The sequence below is a fragment of the Acomys minous genome, assembly GCF_964271855.1.
Source record: "Acomys minous genome assembly, chromosome: 9".
NCBI lineage: Eukaryota > Metazoa > Chordata > Mammalia > Rodentia > Muridae > Acomys > Acomys minous.
In genome coordinates this window covers 31,385,025-31,399,037 of record NC_140490.1, presented here as the reverse complement: position 1 = coordinate 31,399,037, position 14,013 = coordinate 31,385,025, and the positions used below count along the sequence as shown (strand labels likewise).

Genomic DNA, 14,013 nt, shown 5'->3' with positions numbered 1-14,013 from the left:
TTATTTTGACTCTGAAACATAGCTGATGATTGCTTGGTAGGCTGTGTCTTGCTTTGCACAGTAGTTAGTGAAGTTCTTATGGGTTCTGGTTAGTTAGGCCCATAATCTTCTGTTACTCTCAACATGGTACCACACACAGAGCAATTCTTACATAAATATTTGAAGTATTTTATTGAATCATGTCTCTATAGAAAGTTAGAAATACCATTTCTTCTAGTCAATAGGTAATAAAATGTTTATTTGGTTGTTTTATTTTTTAAAGTTTTTTTTTTCCCCCAGCAAAGTCTAGTAGGAGCCCACAATAATAGAGATGCTCCATTCTGTGCTGGCTAACACGGTCACCACTAGCCACCTGTGACCATTGAACATTTGAAATACGGCAAGTGTGGCCAAGGAAATGAATTTAATTTGATTAAAATTGAATTTAAGGACCACATGTGGCTAGTGGCTGATGCATCTGGCAATGTAGGCAGAAAAATTAGCTGTTTCAATCTTGATCTTTCCCCTTTCCTTCCAGCAGGCTTTATTAAGTATCTATGAGGTGGCAATATTTTGTGAAGGCACTGGAGAGATCAAGCAGCATTGGCCTCTTCCAGGAGTGGGGGCGGGGCATGGGGCGGGGGAGGTGATGCAGTGACAGTCTTGCAGAGGGACTGACAAGATCCCAGTGCTCATTAAGGTGGGGCAGTAAATGTGATGAGCCGGGGCAAGCAGGCAACGGGGAGAAATAGAAGAGAGAGATTTAATGCCAGGACTCTTTGAAGCCCAAAACTGGCAACAGAGACTTAAAAAAAAAAAAAAAAAGATCAAAGAGTGCGTGAGTGTTTCCAAGATGGTCACTGGAGTTGCATGTGTGTGTAACGGACTATAGGTGGAGATAATTAGCAGTTTATCGGTCTTATGGCTCACGGTCATCTAGCTGTTCTGGTAACCTATCTTCATTCTCAAGAAAGTCTTCTGTAAAAGTCAGCGCACTGAAGGCCATGACTTTGTTTATGTCTTTCTCTCAGCGCCAATGCTGTTAGATGTTTTTGAGATTTCAAGTACTGTTCACAGTCGGATTGTCTTGTGTCTTGTAAACACCTGACACATGGGACACTCAAAAGGAAGCTTCCATTTCAGCACTCATATCACCAATGCTTGGCACCCTCCTCTCTGAAACATATCTTGTTAGGTCAACTAGGCAAGCAAGTTTAGGGCCTGCCAAAAAGAAACCCAGTAGGACTGTTAGTGATAGTGGCACTGGATAGCCATTTCATGGGAGAGTCACACAGTCATGTAATCAGTTTGGGGGGGATAATTCTGAGCAAGATCAAAACCATACAGAGATGTCATTTGGACTGCTCTAGCATCTGATGTCAAACTGTGGAGGCTGGAATAAAGTGAGGGACAAGGCAGCAACATGAGATGGAATTCATAGAAGAAGGGAGGCGCGAGGTCTTGCCCTGTCTGATAAGATTTACCACAGTCAAAAACACTCCTAAGAGTGGGCAGGAAGCATTCACAGTGGTCAGTACTGTTTACCATCACCTCAAGAAGATGCTTCTGTCTCACAAGTTTGGAAACATTTAGTCCATCTAAGAAGTTACTGCTTCTTCTGGCCAGTCCACTTGCTATTTCAAGATACTTTCATTTTGGCCAGAGATTAAAATCCATTAGGAAATTGTGTAGAGTCCTACATTCTCCAGAGAGGGCTTGAGGCTAAGTAAACTAGGGGAACATCTGATAGATCCTCGGAGAGATCTGAGTGGAGGGCATAATGCTGCACAAGTAGGTTTTGACTCCAGCTCTAATTTTAAGAGTGAGACTCCCTGGGAGAAGTAGTAATTGGCCAGAAGAATGTGATTGCTCCTAATTGCCTTCCTAATTATACACTTGGATGTTGGGGGCCCAAGGCCTGGGGTTTGGCACTGTACATCACAATTGACTTGTCCCTGGAGAGCTGTGCCTAAAATACCTCCTTAAAGGTAAGCCTATTTTCTCACCCCTCCAGCAGCTGAGATGCAGATAGACAGTGAGGGATGGCGTTATGTAAGTGTTCCTCTAGGTAGTCATGGCGGAACTTAGAAAGTAGACAGCCTGTAAAACCTTCTTGCATGAAGAAAATTGGTTTCCTAACTTCTCTAGCCTTAGCTCTTTGTCAATATCTGCAGAGTATGCTGAGAGTAGAGGGGGCGTCGTTGCTGGGAGTTTCATGCCCGTGTGTTCCTCTTTCGTTTCTAGGCACATACTGTCTTTTGCCACCCGTCTTTGAGGTCCCTGGGTCCACAGGAACCCATATCTGGCAATCCACAGACATTATGAGGTTAGAAAACTGCAGAGTCAGAGTGAACCAGTCAACATCTGGTCATAATTTCATATCAGTCACGTCCCTTCTCTTGTTCGTTCCTTCCTTAATTATGCATCGAGTCATCTTCTACATAAAATAATGGCAGCTGAATCTTTGCTACAGAAGCTTCTGCTAAGACACTTCACCTTTAGGAAACTTAATAATAGCAGGATGTGATGATGGTCACAAGGTCATCACCCTGTATGGAAGGTGCATATGAAGCCCGAGGGTGTTTCTCTGAATGAGACAACGTCAGGGTTATTAAAAAGCATAACGAAGAGACAAGGAGAAGCTGAGCATGAATCCTCTAGGGTAAGACAACGATGTTGTTTTGTTGTTTTGTGCTAGGGTTCTTTTTAGGAAGCTAGAAAATATCCAAACCTTGTTATGGGGCACAGTAGACACTTAGACTCTCGGTAAAGAGTTTGGGTCTGGCTAATGAAATGGATAGGTGTTTTTAATGAAGTCCCTGGCAAAATGAAATTCCCTCTAACCTTAGGCTGCATCTGGTCTCCAAAGAGCTTTGTTTGCCTTGAATTTTTATTTTCTCCAAATTGGCTTCTAACATTTAAAAGTTTCATTGCATTTAAGTGCAACGTTAACACCTTTCTCTGTGTGTCATAGTGTGTCTACACATCCTAGAAGACACAGTGGGACAAGGCAGAGAGGCAGCAGGAAGTCGAGCTTGGTACAGGTCCCTAGTGCCTCTGTCTGCTGGGTCCTTACTGCTCTGTAATAATAATCTTGAACTCTGTCAAGCATGCTCCCTGCCCCTGAGAATTGAATTTGCATCTATCACCTAAGAGTTTGTTTTCAGTTCATTAACTATTTGAAAGACTCAATTCTTAGACATTGCAACCACTTAGCTTTAAACACAAAGATAAAGGACCTATGAAATTAAAATGGGAGCATGCGTCCACCCTTTTTATTGTAGAGGGTGGGCCACTAGAGGATGTGCTATTAATTATAAGTTAATGGGGTTTTTTGTTAACCAAACATGTTTTGTTAACCAAACCCAGCCAGGAGCTCTTGTTGCAGTCCCTCCAGGGGGAGTTGGCAAGAACATTTATAATTGTAGTTATTAGAGTTGCTAGCTTGGATATTGGTCTCTTACTTTATTGAAGGTGACAAAAAGCTGGAAGACATGAGAAGGATTTTGGTAGAAAGTCTCTTTGGTGACCTATTTAAGACCAAGGATGCTGTTTCAGGTGCAGGAAGACAACAGTGACTTTCTTCCTTCCATATAAATTTGAGGTGTTCAGAGTGTGCCATGCTGGGGCACACTAGCAATCCCAGCATTCAGGAGGCAGAGGGAGGCGAATCTCTGTGGGTTCAAGATCGTTATGATCTACATAGAGTGTCTCAGGCCAGGCAGGACTACATAGAAACCATCTAAAAACAAAACAAAGAAAAACAAGTGAAAAAACTTCCTTCAACCGCCAACAATGTTAGGTGCAGGTACGTTTTACAGACTTCAGCTTCTTAAGGGGGAATGGACTTGTCAGTTGTTCCATATGAAATTGTTTTAGCTATCAGTACCTTTCAGAGTCTGGAGGTGAATGCTAGGCAGAAACCATAACTGGCTGGCTTGATGCCTCTTTCAGTCAACTGTTTCCAATCTTTTCTGTTTTTTCATGCCATATGCAGATCAATGACTTTGCGACGGGCACTGTGGCTTTTCCGCACACTGTCCTCTTCCTTCGGAGTGATGCTTTGTCTGTTAGAGCAGGCTTTTGTTAGTTTGATAGTACCGTGCCTAACTTGTTGACAGGCAGCTGATTTTCAATCGCACTGTTATAAAGATGTCAATTATTTAATTAACTGAATTCATTATTTGATTGATCTGCTTGTTTCTTTTTAAATAAACATAATGTAAAGCTGTCAGGGCTCCTGCCCAGCCTGTAATGACCAGTCTCATTGGATCAACATTGCTTCAGCCATGCGGCAAAGTGACACATGAATAATTGTCCCAGGTCTCAGCCGTAGAGGGGCATGGCTGTGTGGCTGTAAGACTCTCCAAGGCTGTGAGGGAAGACTCGTGCTGTCACCTCCCTCTTCTGGTTCCACTGTGCTCAGCCATGTCTGTGCTTCTTCTGTTTCTTCAATGTCAAATGTTTGTTTTCCAGCTCAGTACTTGAGGAATTTGACTAGCCAGTCAACGCTAAGATGGAGATGGTGTTTTATTATTTATCAGGATATTCTTGTCCTGTTGTCAATCAGCAAATTGAGTTAGGGTCATTAGGCCAGGCGGATGAACCCAGGCTTCCTAAATTTCAGTTGGTGTTAAGCATTAAATCCTTCACCAATTGTTGATTTTCTTTTTTTTTTTTAATTTATTTTTATTTTATGTGCATTGGTGTTTTGTCTGCATGTGTGTCTTTGTGAAGGCGTCAGTTGGAGTTACAGACAGTTGTGAGCTGCCATGTAGGTGCTGGGAATTGAACCCGGGTCCTCTGGAAGAACAGTAAGTGCTCTTAATCGCTGGGCCATCTCTCCAGCCCCCAATTGTTGATTTTCAAAGTATGATGTAAATAAACCTTGCTATGCAGGTGAATAAGAGTGTTTAATGACCCAGAAAGTGTGACATTTGAAGGAGCTGAGTAAATGGCCGTGTTAATAGAGGCACAATAGTTCTGCTGAAATGAAGACTGAAAGAGAGTATTGAATATGCCACCCCTGGTAGCATAGCCTATTAATCTCAACTCAGGAGGATGAGGCAGGAGGATTACAAATTCAAGGCCAGCCCCAGCAATTCAGTGAGATCTTACTTACAACAGAATGTAAAATGAGAGTTGAGGATGGAGCCCATTGTGAGAGCATCCCCAGTTCATCAGGTGCCATAGGACCTCCCATGGCATCTGCGACCTCTGCCCCTGTGCTAGGCATTCTGGGTGCTGAAGTTCTTAATTACCATACATTGTAGTTTTCGTGGAAGGAACACATAGTTATAGTTCACAGTATTCTATCATGAGACGACAATGACAGCAGGGAAATGTGCAAGGTGTTGGAAAACCCAGTGTGCCAGTGACGGACATAGACGGTTTCTATGGGTAACACTGAATTTGGATGGAGAGGGCTAAGGATGGTGCATGTTGAGTGTTGAGTTTGGCATCATGTTGGGATTGAAGATGGTGGCACATCGTGTTTCTGCAGTAGACAAATTAGCAAATGTGGGTGATGACCAAAACTGATAGTTCATGCTGGGGCCTCACGGGAGGCCATGCCCTGTGGAAGGACTCTCAGGGTCCTCGTTAGAGGCTGCAGAGTGTGGATTAATCATGAGGAGCATTCACACTGGGTTTTGAGTTTGTAATGGAGAACCATGAGAGAGGTCTGTGCAGCTGGTTGCCTAGGTTAATTGGAAGGATCCCAGGGTGTGCTGTTGGAACACTCTCGCTTGCCATTGACTATTGAAGTTTTGGCTGTTGAAGAAATTTGGGACTAAGCGAAGAGAACCACACTGGGATATAAGGAGTAGGGAAGGGCAGAACAGTACACAGCAGAGGGGTTAGGAGTGTTGAAAAGTGCACAGTGAAGTCAGAGGGAAGTGGGTTGGAAACTGCTCTGGAAGTTTCAGAGGACACATGAATGGATCCTGTGGTTGGAACCACTTGCCCTGGTATCTGTCTTCCTGTCCTGGAGATGATTTGAACAGTGTCCCTGGGTGGGCGGTGCTTGGGAAAGGGGCTAGGCAATGCTTGGATGAGCAGGAAGTGTCTGTCAATCGAGCGGTTTTCTTCTCTTCCTTCATTGCTTCCAGGTAATTTCTGAATGCCTGTGGTCACTTATGGATTCCTTTGATTATGCAACAATGTGCTTTTAGGTGGAGAAAGCTGATAAGAGATCAGGAATGAGGGAGGAGAGTCAGCGACCAAAGACACTGTAAGAAATCACAATTTATTCCTGGCAGGATACTCCTGGTTGGAGGTAGGACATGCACAAGCCAGGCCCATGCAGCTGAGCATCTGTGTCTTTGCCCCTGATTAATTCTCCTATGGTAGCTACTCAGAAATTAGAAGCTTGCTAATTCCACTGGGCTGCCATGATCTCTTTCTCCTGCCTTTGCACGTTCACACACAGAACCAAGCACTATTAGCAGCCACGCCATCCATTAGCTCCCATTACAAGAAGCGTTCTTTTCAGGAATTTAGTATGCTCATCCTTGACCCCTTTTTTTTGGAATTGGAAATTATCTAGAAAATTTACCTCTACCTCTGTAATTTCTACGACGTGTTCAAGAACAGCTTAATAGTCTGAAAACGGATGAATTTAAAATTAGAGAGCTGAAGGTCGTAACCGAGCAGTGATAACTCAGCTAATGAAATATTCATTTCCAACTCTGAAGTGGCACTGTATATCAATATGTTGTCACCGACTGTCATTGTTACGTAGAGCACAGGTATATTTATGCATTTATAAATAGCTTGGGGTGGGGGGGGGGTTGGTGGAGAGGCTAATTACATGCAGGAGCAGTACAGCAGTGTTCGTGGCTCTGCCTTTAACCGGCACCTGCTTACCATTTTCCCAAGGCGCGTCTATGAATTAAGTATAGGTTCCGCACATTAACCTCGGCTGTGTTTGGTTTTTCGAATGATGCAATTAAAGGGAGAACAGTGCAGGAGATATATGTGCTTTTTTAGGTCATGTCCACACCGGGGGTTTGTTTATACAAATGTAAACTGCACTGCGTAATTTAGCACTTACCCAGGAAAATTAAACTGAAACTCTTTGGTTTGAAAAATCTAGAACACCGTGGAAGAGATATATATTTATATAATTAACTTCGCCAATTAAGAATGGATTTACGTTAGTAAAAATCAATGTAATTATCCAGATAATTCAGGCTAATTAAAGTCCTCCCCACATCCTTAGATTTCCATTAGCCGCCTGTTTCTGGTAACAGAGAACTTTTGATGTTAAATTAGCTCTATAATTTGTATAAAGTATCCTTGCTCTGTTTTGCCGGGGCTTCAGCTGACCATGTGTGTGTGTGTGTGTGATAAACACATGTCCTTTAGAGACAAATAAAATGGGAAGAATCAAATATCACAAGCATATGCTAATTATGTTGACAAACCTCGGTGTACAGTCTTTAAAAATATAAAAGCAATTGTGTGTGTGTGTGTGTGTGGTGTGTGTGGTGTGTGTGTGTGTGTGTACCTGTGGGCTTGTGCATTTTGGGTGGCTATTCTTCCTTGTCAACTTGATTGCATCTAGAATTAACTAAAAGCCAAGAGGCTGGACACACCTGTGAGTGAGTTTTCTTAGTTCAATCATGTAAAGTGGGAAGTCCCAAATTTGATACAGATCTTTTGAGGTGGGTTCTTGGCAACTTTTATTAAGGACGTGGAAGAAGGAAGCTTTTGCTCTTTACCTGTTTGCCCTCACTTCTTCCTGATTCTGGTGTGATGACCACCTGGGACATCCAGCCTTATAGATGGAACAGCTATTATATTACTGTATTTTCTGTTGGTAGACAGCCATTGTTGGGGTACTGAGACCATGACCTGTAAACCCAAATCTCTCCTCCTCCCTCTCTCCCTCCCTTTCTCCTTCCCTCCTTTTATCCCTCCCTCCCTCCCTCCCTCCCTCCCTCCCTCTGCTTTCCCTCCCTCCCTCCCTCCCCTGCTCTGCTTTGCCTCCTTCTTGCTCTTGCTGTCTCTCTGTTCCTTTAGAGAATTCTAGCTAATATAACATTTCATGGACACGATTGTGAAGGCCATGGGCAAATAAAGGATGTTTTCCCTAGTCAATTTTACTCTTTAAAAAAAAAAAAGTGTGTGTGTGTGTGTGTGTGTGTCTCTCTCTCTCTCTCTCTCTCTCTCTCTCTCTCTCTCTCTCTGTGTGTGTGTGTGTGTGTGTGTGTGTGTCTGTGTGTCTGTGTGTCTGTGTGTGTCTGTGTGTCTGTGTGTGTGTCTGTGTCTGTGTCTGTGTGTTTGCTCGCCCACAGTTAATCACAGAGGCCATTACAGGGCCTTAGATTCCCTGGAACTGGAGTTATAGGTGCTATTGAGTGGCTGCTGGGGTCTGAACTCAAGTCTCCTATAAGAACAATGCATGCAGAACTGCGAGTCTTCTCTCTAGCGTCTCCCCTGCCTCTCATTCCCTTGATGCAGGGTCTTTCACTGATCCTTGGCTTCTCTGATTGTGCTATGCTGGACGCCAGTGGTTCTCTGGCATCCTCCTGCGCCTGCTTCCCCAGCATGGAGACTACAGGCTCGTGCCTCTGTGCCATCCGCTTCTTGTTTTAAATAAGGATGCTGAAGGACACGCTCAGATCTTCACGCTTGTTCACACACTTTACAGACTGAGCCTTCGATTCACCCTGAGATAAAGAATTTTTATGCCCAGATGTGAATTAACAATGGTGGGGCTTTGATTTTATAAAACTGTAAAAAAATGAGATTGGATATATATTCAGTGCCATTGTTTTGGTACACAATGCTCACCTTAGTCTCATATCCCTGTATGAGAAGCCCCTACAGCTCAGAATCCCCCATTTCCCTTTTTTGGAAATTTATCTTTACCTTGATTTGAAAGTACCTACTTCCTCTCTCTAATCCTTCTCTGTAGTCCCTCAAAACAGAAAGCAGCAGCCCCTGGTATTTATAAATAGATACCACCTTAGGTGAATGTCAAGTGTAGGTTCACTTAAACCCTTGTGTGTCTTTGGCATTTCCTTACCATTCTCTATGGAATTAAAAATGTCCTCCGTGTAGTCTGAAGGGGTGTGAAGTGGGTGGTGTAAGATGGTTGTCTCACAGCGGGCGTTCAGATGGGAAAAGAGGAGGATTTGCCTTGAGCAATTGACATTTCATTTTATCATGGAAAGTTCATTCTGTTGTTTTTCTTCTTCCTGGCTGTCCTGGCTGTTTAGTCAGAGAAAAGAAGAGAGATTATGGCTTGGGCTTGCTTGGACTCTTAGTAGGTGTTGTGCCTTGGACCTCATGAATTGCATCAGGTCTGTCTCAGCTGTTTCAGTTGGGTGCTTTTAAAGAAGTTTGGTTATTGTAATTACTATACAGTGCAATTAGTTGGAGAGCCAAGATGGCGAAGAGTTTGGAAAGAGGAAAACAATCCCTTCTGATGTGTCAGGAACTTGCAAGTACATTATTGGGGAGAGAGGCTATATTTATTTATATGGTCCTTCTATTTTTATCCTTATCGTGTGATTAGAAATCAGAACTGACATGTCTATCAGCTTTTGGAGCTTTTGTTTTAAAATAATTATTCTTTGATTAGATCGTACAGATTCAGAATATGCTAAAACTAAGAGAAATTCCCACCATGCCTTTGAAATGCCCCTCTGGGAACAGAACCTGTACTTCTGTAACTGAAGTGATGGTGAACAAATAGGTGAGTTTGGAGTTCCTGAATTACTACTGTCATCGTCCTTGACTTGTTGCTTATTGAGCAATGCGCACTCAACTCCAAAGAGAGCAGATCTGGCTAGCCTGTGCTCTTAACTGTCAGGTCCAAAGAAACCCAGAATCTCCATTAGTGTGGGGGTGAGGGCAGAGGGAGGGGAGGTGGGAAAAGAGAAGGAAATGAATTACAATGATGATTTCTAGTGCCCTTGAATATTCATTTGTATTTTCTATTGATGGCTTAAGTTAAGGGAAATTACTTTGGATCAGTTCCAGGAATTCGGGAGTACCCCCTCCTCCCCTCGAATGAGGAATTAGGGGATTCATGCTGTCACTTCTTCTCTGCCTGCTCCTGAGTGGATCTCAGGAAGCTGTGGTAAATCACAGCCTCTGTTGGAAAACATGCCCTTGCCGTGTTTCAGTGGGTGGGTTGCGTGTGTGAAACTCTAAAGATTACAAATTGTCTCCTTTCTGTTTCTAAGCTCCCCTAAGCCAAGAGCTTCTGAGTAACTTGAGGCAGCCTAGAGGGAATGTGCTGGCTGTGAACTGCTTCACCAAACCCTTCTGGAACTCTTGGTGATGTTGATCGTTGAACACTGAACACTACAGTGTCTCTATTTGCATGTTCTGGACCTTAATGGCCAGTCTGATGAAGGATTTCAGCATGATGAAGCACAGAAGTTCCCATGGAGTTGTTAAAGTCAATGTGTACTTAGACTTCTCATAAGGCTGATTTATTGACCTGGTGGGCTGTACAGCTGTTTTGCTTGATGAGGAGAATCACCTTCTCAGCATAGGCATTTGTGGCCACAGTGGCTTTCACGGGACCCCTTGCCAGCAGGAGGAATCTGTTAAAAGAGTCTCAGTTAGGCTGCCTGTTCTCCAAGGATGCTGGCTGCTATACTTGAGCTCTGATGATGGAGCCTGATGGAGAGGTGACTACCAACTTGTGGGTTTGTCAGGTAAACGAGAGTCTATTGCCATATACAAAGTCTTCAACTTCTCTAGTTGCTAGAATCTTCTGCCTCTTGTTTCTTCCTCAGAGTTGACTGCCCCACAGCACCAGTGATTGGGTCACATAGTTCAGATGTTTCCACACCTGCGTGTCACTCATGAGGCCTTCTCACTGACAAGATAGGAGCTGTGTCTTAGGTATTAGAGGGATGATTTGGTCCCTAGGATTACTACTAGACAGAATTATTTGTACCTGTATCAGCCAGAGTATATAGGGTTACACAGAAAACTAATTACACAGAGATAGTCCAACTTGTAATTTGTGAGTGGCAATGTAGGAACATCTTATGAACATCTACAGGATGTGGCCCCTTGATAAACCAGCATCATATATAGCATGATGTCTGATGACAACAGAGCCCTTACTGTAGCTACCAGTACTGTGGCAAATCGCTAAATAGTAAACTCAGCCACCCAAGTCTGCAGTCATCGCAGGGTCAAAGATCACCGGAATTCGAGCGAGTTTGTTTGAGACGCAGAGTTGTAGAGGCTTTGTGTGAAGAGTGTGGTGGGAAATGTTTCTGACGTGCTCTCGATGGTATTTGCTACATCCTTTCTGCTACGCCCTGCATTCGCAGCCACAAGTACATGTCAACAGTTCTTCTTGACTGTGGTTTCACTAAGGCTGTATGTGGACGTAAACAGGGGTGCTGGCGTTGAACCCTGGTCCCTAGTTTCCTTACATCTTGTTTAGATGAAAGCTCTTCTTCCTACTATTCGTTGTCATTTGGGGGCCTGCTGCTCTACTTTGTTATTTCTGGATGCACGTAGTGGTTTTGGAATGCTTTCCTATACTGCACTCATAGTGTGTTTATGACAGATTACTTCCTGTGTGACTTATAATGCATGGATGACTGAGATACCCTTCTGTTCTCACATACCCCCCTGCTGGTTGTGTAGAACAGCATGCATGTACAAACGCACAGACTCTGAAACTGCTGCCGTAGTTAAGCACACACTGTGGCTGCACACTGAGGACGGCAGTTCTGAGGGTTCTCTTTGCTTTGCATTCGGTACTTGCTCTGGAACATGTCTTAGGTTTCTTTCCTCTCCGGGATCTGGAACATGGACAGATGACTGTGCTTCTATTTGAAATGTGCAGAGGCCAGGAATTACAAGTATTAGAAAATGATGAACATAGTGAGAACAGTGACTTTGAATGCCCCATCTCAAATGAGGTGGTTGCTGTTTGGGACTTCCTGTAAGTCAGGTGAGATAAACAAACAAACAAAATCTTAGTCCACTTAACCAGGGGAAATACAGTTTTATGTTCTGTGCTTAATACAATGGATGGAGTCTACTGGAGTGTACAGAGCTAACAGCTCGTACCTGCACCCAAGGAGGGTGACTATGCAATCCTGTAGCCCTGCCTGATATGGGCAATAGAAAAGAGCCACGAGGCTAGCTGCAGCACATGCCTGCACTGCAGGAACCCTGAGATGGTTCCACTGTTAAGAAAGTCCTTGCCCCTGATGTTGCAGGGCATGCTGTGGGGTGGTGAAGCTGTAAGATCCCCCCCCTCTACCAACTTAGGGTTCATCCCAGCACTGCTGTGTCTTCATAACTGTCCCCTTGCTATCGATTACAAACGTGTAGTTGAACAGAAGGTATTTTACCTCAGTGATTAAGATGAGAGTCCAACTGCATGATGAAACTCAGCATGCTGCCTTGTCAACGCCCTCAATATGGAACTTTCTAGCACTCACACAGCTAGATGAGAGCCAGGAGAACAGAGTTACATGTGCTGCTTTAGTGACCTTCAGAGATAACATGACCTCTTGGGTTTTGCCAAAGTTTCTATGTATGGTTCTTTTGCCCAAGTTCATATGTAAGGTTGTAAGTGCAGTTTTGGTTACACAGCCACAAGCATGCAATGGATTACCAGAAGGGATGTGGGGGGGGGGAGAACCCCCACTCTTAGAATCCCTCTCACCTCTTTGGCTTCTTATTTTTCCTCTCCCTCTAAAATCCAGCCACTCCCACCATGACTCAATTCTTATATCAAGGAAGGTGTGTCTGAGTGGGTTGTTCTCTGCCATGTGGACGTAGTTGACTGGTTGATTGCTCACTGAATGTCAGGTAGATGAAGTATATGCCAAGTCTGATTCTTTTGATTTGTTGCATGCATTCAAGGAAATTCTTGGTTATAATGAATTACAAATCAACATCTCTCTTTTTTTTCCCCCCCTCTTACTCTGTCAAGATGAGACATTGGCCATCCATTACAAATAACAACTGTCTAATCAATAATTGTGATATTGCTAAATTATTAATGAAACAGGAGAGAAGTGTTTTGTAATTTTTTATTTGACTTGGCGTCTCCATATATTTCTCTGTAATTGATCCTGAGCTGTTAGATCTCAATCTCTAAGGAGAGTTTTGAGAAGGCAGAGCCATAATTTCTCAGTGGGCAGGAAAAACAAAGACAACATTTGCCTGGGGTATTTAGAGCATGTGGCGTCTTAGATTTGTAATTCAGGCTTGCTCCCACAGAGCCCGGGAAAGTATTTTCTCTTGCAGAGATGAACTCCTAGATGTATGCTGTCCCGGCCTCTGATTTAGTGTCACCGAGTGACATTTGGAACAAGGAATGATCATATTTCTTACCTTACCTGTTTGAGCCCAAGGTTGGTGCTAACAAGTCCAGGCTTGCTACACATTTAATAAAAATCATTTCTAATATGGACTGACTGTCCTGGAAACTACACAGTCAGTGCTAATTGGGGAATTGCTTGCGGTCCGCTCTTGCTTTCATAGGCATTATTTATTCATTAGTTTATTTGAATCTTGTCTCATTTTGGGGTTTGTTAATGTTTTACAAACTTTGAAGGGAAGAGGGAGGCAGAGAAGCCCGTCTACATGTGTGTTCATGGGTAGTAAGTGGAGGTGAGGTCTAGACACCATGTGGTTTCTCCGTGGCCAGAGCTCCATCCTCTATTTGCTAGGGTTCTCTGATAGCAGGACCACCAGATCTGCCATCAGGGAGCCAAGGGGATCTGTGTTAACAGTCTGTGCTCTAACAGCTACTAGAGAGTTACCAAAGTGTGGGCTTTTGTGAATGGACAGATGCGGAGCCTACCCGCAATGCCTTTATGTTGATGACTGAGTGCAGGTGTTTGGGTTTGAAATCTCAGATGTGTTTTGTCAAGTTTTTCGTAACTCCCCCCTCACCCTTCTCCACGGTCAGTGGGTTGCTTGCTGATAAAGTAGGCATAACATTTGTTTTATCTTTTTTTAAAATTTAATTAATTAATATATTTTTGAGATATAGGTTTGACATGGGCCCAGGCCCATCTGTAACTC

The 14,013-nt window shown here is 43.5% G+C and overlaps 1 protein-coding gene across 2 annotated transcripts in view; it reads left to right on the top strand.

Annotated features, from left to right (window-relative positions):
• Positions 1–14,013, top strand: part of PTPRG (protein tyrosine phosphatase receptor type G) — a 685,241-nt gene that overhangs the window by 200,069 nt on the left and 471,159 nt on the right. The gene's annotated exons all lie outside the window — the stretch shown is intronic.